General features: G+C 33.9%; 1 long non-coding RNA gene across 1 annotated transcript; it reads left to right on the top strand.

The window, feature by feature from the left end:
* The first annotated feature begins 6,585 nt into the window (after positions 1-6,585).
* LOC148970788 (uncharacterized) lies at positions 6,586-8,797 on the top strand. The gene is made up of 5 exons (XR_016147661.1): positions 6,586-6,721; positions 6,880-6,985; positions 7,711-7,798; positions 8,254-8,368; positions 8,592-8,797. It is a non-coding gene; the product is annotated as an uncharacterized LOC148970788 (long non-coding RNA).
* Positions 8,798-9,984: the final 1,187 nt, after the last annotated feature.

Here is a 9,984-nt window from a genome sequence, read left to right as displayed (position 1 = left end):
CAAATGCGTACAAACATTTTGGACCTGAAATTTGTATAGCCATATGTTGTAAATGTATTTTTCATGTATATATACTTTATGGTGTTATTTTTCGATTTGATCAAGAACATAAACCAGTGCCAACGCTGTTTGTGTATATAGTAGCCAGTCAGTTCGATGCTATGTTGCGTAAGACAAACATGTTAAAAAAAATATAGGCAAATTACCATTCAGAAACGTATTGTAAGAGCTGTGTTTAGGGAGGTTCTGCTTGCATCTCTTCATCGCCGCTTTCTGGGTCTGATTCTGGCTAATACTGATGCAGTATCAATACCATTATGTACATTTGACAGGAACACATATGCAACTTCACCCGTAAAGGTAATGGTAAAGGTAATCACAATACACCGGCCCAAACTAACCCAATCAGAGGGAGTGGTTTCATAGACTCAGGAAGTCAACCGGTCGTTCAAATGACAGAGGAGAAACGGCTTACAATAAAGGTGAAATTTATGAAAAATAAGACTTTTTAAAAAAGAAAAACCACGAATACATGTTATATTGCACCTCATAAACACAATCATGCAAAAAAAAAAAAAAAAAAGCAGTAAACCACCCCTTTAATGTAATATGAGTATAAAAAATACTAATAAGTAATAATTAATTATTTATAGATAAAACGACAATCCAATGACGGAGACAAACCACAACATCACTATCTAAAATCTAAATGTCATTAGTTAATGCTCAATATTGCTGCCCATTCCAGTCACTTTCGTGATATTGAACGCCAGCTGCATAATGGCAAATAATCCAGAGTTTTAAATGCCATAAGATTATAGCTTTACAAACACATGGGCTTCATGGGGTTTGTTTTGGTTTCTTTGACCACATCGGTGATCCTATAATTTGGTTGCTTCCTAACTGAACTTCCCCACAGCTGGCAGTTTTTCTTTTTTTTTTGATGATGATGATGATGATGATTATTAATTTTCATCCAGTGTCTAGGCTATACAGAGGATTACACATCTGCCCAAGACTGCAAGTCAATCCCTAGGGGCCTAATCTAAAAAAAAAACACACACACACACACACACACACACACACATATAGTAAAGAAATTCAAAATATTTAAAATATCTCAACCCATGAGTCTTTGTCGCATTGATATAAATATGGGGTCTGAGACATCCAATTTTGATGAAATAACTTATAATTTAGAACAAAAAAAATGCAAAATAGAAGTAAAATATAAAAGCATATACTTTTTTTTTTTTGAATTTTACAATGTGACCTCCAGAAAATACATTTCTTGAATAATTCATGCTGACAGCACTGACAATTGCATATTGAACAAACACAGCAAGTGTTCATAAGCTCAGCCAGACAGCAGGAGCAAGTCCTTCTCTGCTAAATTCAGTTTCTTATTTTGAAATTTAGATGTAATGAAAAAGACAAAGGAGGAACACTACAAATTAAATAACAATTAGATGCTTGTGCATAATAATTATAGCAATTAAAGACCTGTATGTTTGAATTAAATGGTGACTCAGTAATGGGTTGTGTGTTGCGTGTTGAGGACTTCAGCTGCACATCTGTCTGGATTTTGGCATTAGTACAAAGCTAAAGGAACTGCTTGTTCAGTGTGACCTTATCTGCACTGTTCAGGGTTTCCAGGTCTGTGCCAAGCCAACCTCAATGACATGCCAACATCCGCAATCCCTCTGCTTCAGTATCATTATCTTGGGATTTTTTTTTAAAAGCTTTTACTCGTCTTTTTACTTTATTGCTAACAAATGTCTAAATAGGATCTACAAGGTTGTCAGGAAATTAAATGTCATCATGTCGAACAGAAAAACTCATCTATTCACCATAGTCGCTTGCACAGCCTCATTGTCTTTATAATTGCGCTCTTGCCAGCTATTCAAACTCAGACTTTCAGGGAAAATGTTTTTAAAATAAAGACTAAAAGAGTTGCTGGAGGCTTATGGTGCTGTCAAAGTCTCAAAGTTCAAAGTCTCTACCGATTGTATAGGTTACAAAATGCATAAGTAATGTTCATTTGTGAAGAATAATCAACGAAATGTGTACGATCCTAAACTATTTTGTTGATCACAGAGCTTATTTTCTGCAATAATCCAAAAGCCAACGGAACAATTCGTTGGGAACCAGGGTTTTTCTAACATTACAAACTTGAATTTGAAGCAAAAAAAGTATTTGAAAAATGGACAAAAATACAAAGGTACAAGAGTAAGTATTGCAAACAGAATAATCAAATTAAAAAAGTTGGAGAAATATAAGATCTACTTATTTCCAAATGTTGATATAGGCCTATAAAAACAATGTATTTTACGTTTATTGCAAAATATGTACATTTATTTCAATAATGAAGTATCTTGAGAGTGTACGGAGACCAACTCGACTACGTCATTCACAGTGCTTCATGGGAGTGGGCGGAGCTAACAAGATCTTTCTGCACACTTTTTTCTTTCGACTCTGATTGGTGAGATTTTCTGTACAACATCATTGGTAATTTAGTTTTGCCACCACAAATTCCATTGTTCAACATTATTATTGTAAAACTTAAAATTTTAATCCAACTTCAACTTACACTTTCAACTGTACATTTTTAACTACATTTTTAACCCAACATTTCGGTTTGTCCATATTTTACCCAAAATTTGGGTTGAAACAACCCAGCAACAACCTTTTAGCTCACAGTAAGACTGTCTTTAAAGGTTTATAAGTTTTCATTTAGAATCAATTTCCCTATAGGCTTGAGCAAATAATCCGCAACCCGACTGCTGCACCCTATATTATTGGACATTTGTGCTCAGGGAATAAATTAATCATGTTTGACTGCAAAGAGCATATTTATTCTATGCCATTGGTAACACTTCTGCTTTTGTGCTCACCAGTTGTCCAAGATGGCTGCCATACTGACAAGCGGCAACAAAATTAATAAATGCACCTATGATGTTTTAGAATAAAAGCTATAACAACACTTTATTATAATATTTCTGTTGTGACTAAATTTGCTCCATGTTATTCATGGTTTAAGACTTTTTTTAGTGACCTAAGAGTATTGTGTAATGGGGCACTCTTCCGTCCGCCATGCATTCATTGAGATGATCTGTAGTGGTTTGATTACAGTTTAGATCAGGAGGATTGAACTGGAAGCCGGTGAGTCTGGCTCTTGTTTTGACAAGGATTAAAGGCTAAAGTTAACATGGGCTGGAATAATAATAAAAAAAAAAACTGATGGGTGGGGGTGAATAAAAGCATTTGATGAAGATTAAAAAGATTACCCGAGCGTAAAACCTATAAATTAGCCTATACGGTCTTTTGCAGCTGCCACTGCTCAGAATGCAGCAAATTCACATAAAGTGCTTATTAAATGGATTCCTCTCACAGAGAACTATTACATCATGATGAAATCCTTGTTAAGGAATGGCTGAAAATCTGCCATTTTAATCAGCCAATGGCAGACTTCACTCTGATGCAATATGATACCTTGCATAATTGCCAGGATACTGCAATTTAGAAATATTAATAATGTAAGTGAGCAGTAATGTCCACTTAAACCGCTTTGTGACTCACTCCTGATTATGAGGACGTATATTAACCCAGTGTTCAATGAATGATTCATATAATTCATACATTAATTTATAACAATAAGAAAATGTTCTGCTTATTTATTAAGAATGATTGAATTATGAATTATTAAATATTTATTTATTTATTTATTTATCAGGCATAAAATCCTATCAGGAATAAATAAATAAATCATAATACTTTATATAACAAGCATAATAATGGCAAAAATTATTAAATAAAAAAATATTGCCTATTAAGATTACCAGGTATTTACCATTCTGAATATATGATGTCATAAAATGAATTTTATAACAAATAAAAAATGTTTTAAAATATAATCAATGTAATCCATGGTGGTTTAAATGTCACATGGTTCAAATATATACGATGCAGATGATTAAATCATGGTAAAACAGTATGTCACGATCCTAGTACCTTCACCATCAACTGTCACCTCTGCACTACATTTCCCATAATCCTCCCTGACTCTCACCTGCACTCTTTCAGCTATCACCCATAACTGCTACTCATCACCCTCATTGGCAGGACCATATAAAAACTCACACCTCGTCTCCTTTGATTTTCTACCATTTCCAGCATGTATTCTCATACAGATGATGTTTTTTTTTAAACTGTTAATTTTGATGTATGCAATGAAACCAAAGAACATCTGTATTGAAAACAAATCACCGGAGTTTTCACCTTCACCACAGTGCAATGCTTTTTAAACAAAACAATGTTGACCTAACAGATGCTGTTAATTATGGAAAGAAATGCGCATGGCATAATCCACAGCCAGTTCATTTACTCAGAAGATTGGCAAACAACTGTTACTGTGGCCCAATCTTAGCCCTTCAATATTGTACTATATCCATTCAATGAGTTAAAAGACGGTGCGTTCACACACTGACATCAATTAAAGGAGTGATTACTCTTTTTAACCTTTAAGTAGGCTAGTGTGTAATGTTGCTGTTTGAGCACAAACAACATCTGCAAAGTCACGACGCTCAAAGTTCATAGCAAAGGGAGATATTTTATTTTAAAGAAATTGCTTTTTAAGGAACAAACATGCTGGTAGGGACTACACAAGCTTCCTCTAGGGGAATAGTGACATTACAAACCCTAAAATGTACATAAACCCCGCCCCCGGGAACACAATTTATAGATTATCATGACAGATACATAAATTCATCGACTAACCACTCAGAAATGCTGTCTACATGTTGTCACTTCTTCTATCTTTAGTCTCTCCATCTTTGTCTGGCTCCAGTTTGAATATAAAGGCTTGGTTTTTTGACATTTTCAGGACATAAGCTGTTGTAGCTCCGGGAGCAGCACCTCATTTGCATTTAAAGGGACAGACAAAAACAGCGCATTTTTGCTCACCCTCCAAGTGACAATTTTAACATGCTATATAAAAATATCAATAGGGTATTTTGAGCTAAAACTTCACATACACACTCTGGGGACATCAGAGACTTATTTTACATCTTTAAATCACTGGAGGTCACAGAGTTTCTGCTGTTTGCTGCAGTGTCCAACTGTACACAGGAAAAATAGCAGAGTAGTTTTTCCAGAGTAATTATTTTTTTCCTCAAAAAGAGTTGTTTTTTATCTATTTTGAGTGAACAGAGTAAAATGTGTCCATAGAGTGGGAGCAAAATTATAGAGTAACTGTGACTCCTCCCCAAAATCTTCTGCTCCCTAAGTTTCGTTTGTCAGCCATTACTGTTCTACACGGCCATCGCGATCGCGATCTGCATTTGGATTTGGAAGAGATCGTTGTGCTACTGCTGGATTTAAAAGTAAGTAGAATTCCAAAGTTTTAGTACCCATTTTCATAAAAATCGCCTCTGTTTTGAGCTCAGATCAATTCCGCGGTTTTTGAACATTACAGAGATAGCTTTCTCATGTTAACTTGATGTGAAGTTTAACGTGACCGTTAAGTTAGTGCTCGACAAGAAAATCACTAACGTTAACGTTAATCACTTGTTTGTTAAATGCAGTTGTACAGCCAAAATGCTAAGCCTATGTTAGTTAACTGGGAAGGCGAACACATAAGGATCACATTTTAAACTGGGCTCAAGATTAAACTAATGGGATAAATTAACTTATTTTTGTAATCACCCCAAACGCAAAGAACGTTAGATGACATAAGTTATAGCTTAAGTAAACGTTAACACTAGTGAAACTAGCTAGCTGCATAATTATGTGTGTCCACTGTCCAGTAAGCGGCTCGAGTTGTGCGCCACATGTACATGACTCTATTAAGAGTTAAGTTAACGTTAGCCTTAATTGGAATGATGGAGGCTATTTATAAGTTATAGCTTACATAAACTTTAATTGACACTATTGAAACTAGCTAGCTGCATATTGATGTGTCCAGTAAGTTATACGTACATTAACGTAACATTACTGTGACGATGAGCGGCTCGAGTTGTGCGCCACATGTACTTGACTCTGTAAAGAGTTAAGTTAACGTTAGCCTTAATGATGGAGGCCATTTTGATGTGGTCATTTTGAGTGTTAACAATGCGTTAAATATTTGTTCATGATGAATAACTTACACATGAACAAATGATTAATGCATTATTAACGCTCTAGTAGAAAATATTAACTAACGAATTCTGATTAATAAATAGTGAGTAATAGCGCTCAGAATGTGTTAGTTCACTATTAGCTAATCAGTAACTTTTTCATACCTCCCATAGGATTACTAAATAATAACTACTACTGCTTGTAGGTTCATAATTAACGTGAATAATGCATAATGTATAAAATATTGTAATGTCGGTAACCCACTGATTATGACTCAAGTATTACCAAATAGTTCATAGGGAACTACTTATTATTTGGAACAGTATTCTAAAGTTAAAAGCATGATAACTTCCTTGTAATGAATGACTATTGTAAGCTTTTGATATAATCAGGGCTTCATCTGACTGTGAGTGTTAACGCCTTAACTGTCTTTTTGGTCCCTCCAGAATGCAAACCAACAACGTTGTGAGACTGAGAGTAAAGTTCAAAGACACCAAGAAATATATTTTTTCTCCAACACCTTTTACATTTCAAGAATATGCAAAGGGAATCATCTCCCTATTCCCATACTTGGCAGAATGGGTCACCCAGGAGCAAGCTTGGTTATGTACGTAGCTGTTGCCTCTCAATATTTTTGATTTACAGGAGGATGATATACTCTGTATACTGCAGAGTAAAGATTATCTACATTATTATTCATATGGTATTTATTTTTTTAATTATGTAATGTATAACTACTAGGTCTGTGTATTGTTCTGGTCATAGGAGCATTATTACAATCCAGAAGATGGAAGTGGATATCTGGCATGGAGAATAAAAACCCTGCAGAAAGAAGAATCAGAGGGACGGATGAAAAGGCAACCACAAACAGGTGTGAGATTTGATTTTTAGTCTGCTTTTATTAGCTTGAACGGAATGATTAATAAACTTTTGTAACTTTTTTATTGACCATACAACTTGGTTATTTTACGCATCTGTCTTTGAAGTATTATTTTGTTCCAGATTGGTCAGTCATTAAGTCATAATGTAAATAAGGTCGAGAGTAACATAGTATCTTTTCAAAATATAATTGCTGTTCTCAGGGATGGGCAACAATTAATCGCGAATTCGCGATTAATCGCATCCAAAATAAAAGATTGTGTTTACATAATATATGCGTGTGTAGTGTGCATAATTAGTTTATAAATATAAATACCCACACATGTATGTGTATATTTAAGAAGAATGTGTTATTAATATATCAAATATTTATATATAATATTAATTATGTGTAAATATATATAAAGTATATACATGCAAATATTTCTTAAATATATACATGCATGTGTGTATATTTATATATACAAATTAATTATACACACTACACACACATATATTATATAATTTTATTTTGGATGCGATTAATCATTGCCCATCCCTACATGTTGGGCAAATTTAAAAGTCTGGGATACTCTCACTCTGGGATTATCCCACTCTGGGATACTGTATGGTTTCTATGTTTTTTTTCCTGTCATCTAGTTCTGGTATAAATGTGTTGTGCTTTTGAAAGAAAAGGAACAAAATATTTTGTTTCCATATTGTCTTAAATACTTTCAGGTGGGCCAACTACTGACAGGGATCCCTTCAAAGCCGCGAGGCCTCAAACAGACTAGTGAGCTCCAAGACGTTATCCAAAATGCTGAAGGTAACTATTGTGCTATAACTTAAATTATTTAATTGGAAGTTATGCATTTATGACAGCATAGCTTTATTCAGATCTAGAGTTTACTCTATACTTTACCCATTAGACATGCTTGATTCATATGCAACACAGACTTGCAATGGGTAAACTGTCAGAATGAAAATCACATGTTTCTCTAACATTTCTACCTTGATCTTCTCTCAAAGACCTAGTAGAGGAGTTTACAGATTTACAGTTTGAAATGGCTTTCATATTGGTCTCTGAAATATAAAAAGTTTAACTCTTTGATATAAAGTTTAACTCTTTGACCTCATTTCAATATCTGTAAAAACGATATAAACACTGTTCGATTTCTCAAACAAACCGCTCGTTTCGTGTCTTAGGCCATCAATGTGTACTTACATTTACGAGTCATTCAATCATGTTTAATTTGGACTTCTCTGTGCATGCTCTTTGAGGTGGTGACCATAGACCTCCATTATATGACTGACAGACAAGAACGGTTTGACTGAAAAATGTCAAAATTGAAAATACTGTGGAAACAAAGACACCTACATCTTGGATGCCCTTGAGGTAAGCTAAAACATATCAAAAATTAATTTCAAAGTGAACTATCCCTATAATACTTATTCTGTGTGCAGTATAAACTAAAGTACTGGAGTGGTTAAAGTATTTATACTGACACATCATCCAAGTGAAGTTAAGTCTACGTAAAACTAGTTCAACTGAGTATGTTCATCCCCTTCTACCTAAAAAACTAAAACAAATGTGTTTATTTTGTTTTCCTTGTCTTCAGGTTGGGACAGCGACATGTCATCCATTCTGATGCTGGTTCACCTTTTGCCACCCTCAAGTTAAGGCCGGGAAAGATCTCAGCGATAAAAGCGTGATTCTTGTGAAATTCATCAAGGTGAAGCAACTGATGAAGCAGATAAAATGACACTAGTTCATATGAAAAGTTCAGATGCAAAAGCCTCTAAGTGCCATTTGAAATTTTCTTCTAGAATGATCATTTTTATCAAGCCTGTATATTTAAGTTCAGTAATTTCACTTAAATGGCAATGAAGATTACCTATTGATTGTCATTTAAGTGAAATTACTGAACTTAAATATACAAGATTGATAAAAATGATCATTCTAGGAGAAAATTTCAAATGGCACTTAGAGGCTTTTGCATCTGAACTCTTCATATGTTGTGTTACTGTGTGACCTTGAACTTGCTTATTTCTCAGACAGGTTCTTATAGATCACCTACCATCCAAATTGTTGTTCTTGTGCTATTCTTTTCTGCTTAGTACAGTAACAATCTGTTGAAACTATGTAATAAAGAAACTTTGAGGGAAGACACAATTTTATCACAATTTTCGATTATTTTATTATTATTGTTAATTTTTATTTTATTTTTTTGATCACAAGTGAATTGAGTGTAAGTGCAACATTGTTTAAACAGGTGCTTGAAAAATAAAATTGAGATATATGAGTATAAAGTTGTTGATTTTTTTTTCAGACAAAGCTTTTTCATTTATATTTTTACGACTTTTTGAGGGTAAAACATGAATGGTGCAATTCAGAAAAATAATTTACTCTTTATAGTTTACTCATAATTGATAATAAACAACTCAGGAGGGAAAGTAAATTGTGGCAGAGTACATTTAAAGTTCCCCTGAACAGAGTTAAAAAGTAGCAGAGTAATTTTCTTGTAGCTCTAAACTGAGTAAAATAGCATGAGAGTTGATTTTAAAAAACACTAAATAGAGTTAAATATCATTGGAAAGAGTAAAATTGTATCACTAAATTGAGTATAATTAACTCTGGAAAAACTGCTCTATCAAAAGAGTAACTTTTACTCTTTTCAGAGAGGGACCAAATGTTATCTGGAATAGAGTAAAATTTTCTTCAATTTGAGTAAATTTTACTCTGACAAATTTACTGTGTATCACTGCTCATTTGCATAAAGTTAAACTGTACTCCTTATTACCATGCCAAGGGTTGCTAATATTTCTGGACTCTCATTGAAAATTGGTCGCTGTCTGTATAAATCGCTGTTGCACTAAACAATGCTAGCAATAAAAGCAAGTAAATCGCATGAAGTCAAAGGAAATGTCTAAACTAAATTACTGAGGTATGTTTTAGGTTACATTGTAATTCACTTCAGACATTCGACTAACAATAAGTAACTTTGCAACTAC

Source organism: Pimephales promelas, chromosome 19, assembly GCF_988280905.1.
Source record: "Pimephales promelas chromosome 19, fPimPro1.hap1.1, whole genome shotgun sequence".
In the NCBI taxonomy this organism is placed as follows: Eukaryota; Metazoa; Chordata; class Actinopteri; order Cypriniformes; family Leuciscidae; genus Pimephales; species Pimephales promelas.
Note: the sequence above shows the minus strand (reverse complement) of the source record. Positions and strands in the feature narration are given on the sequence as shown.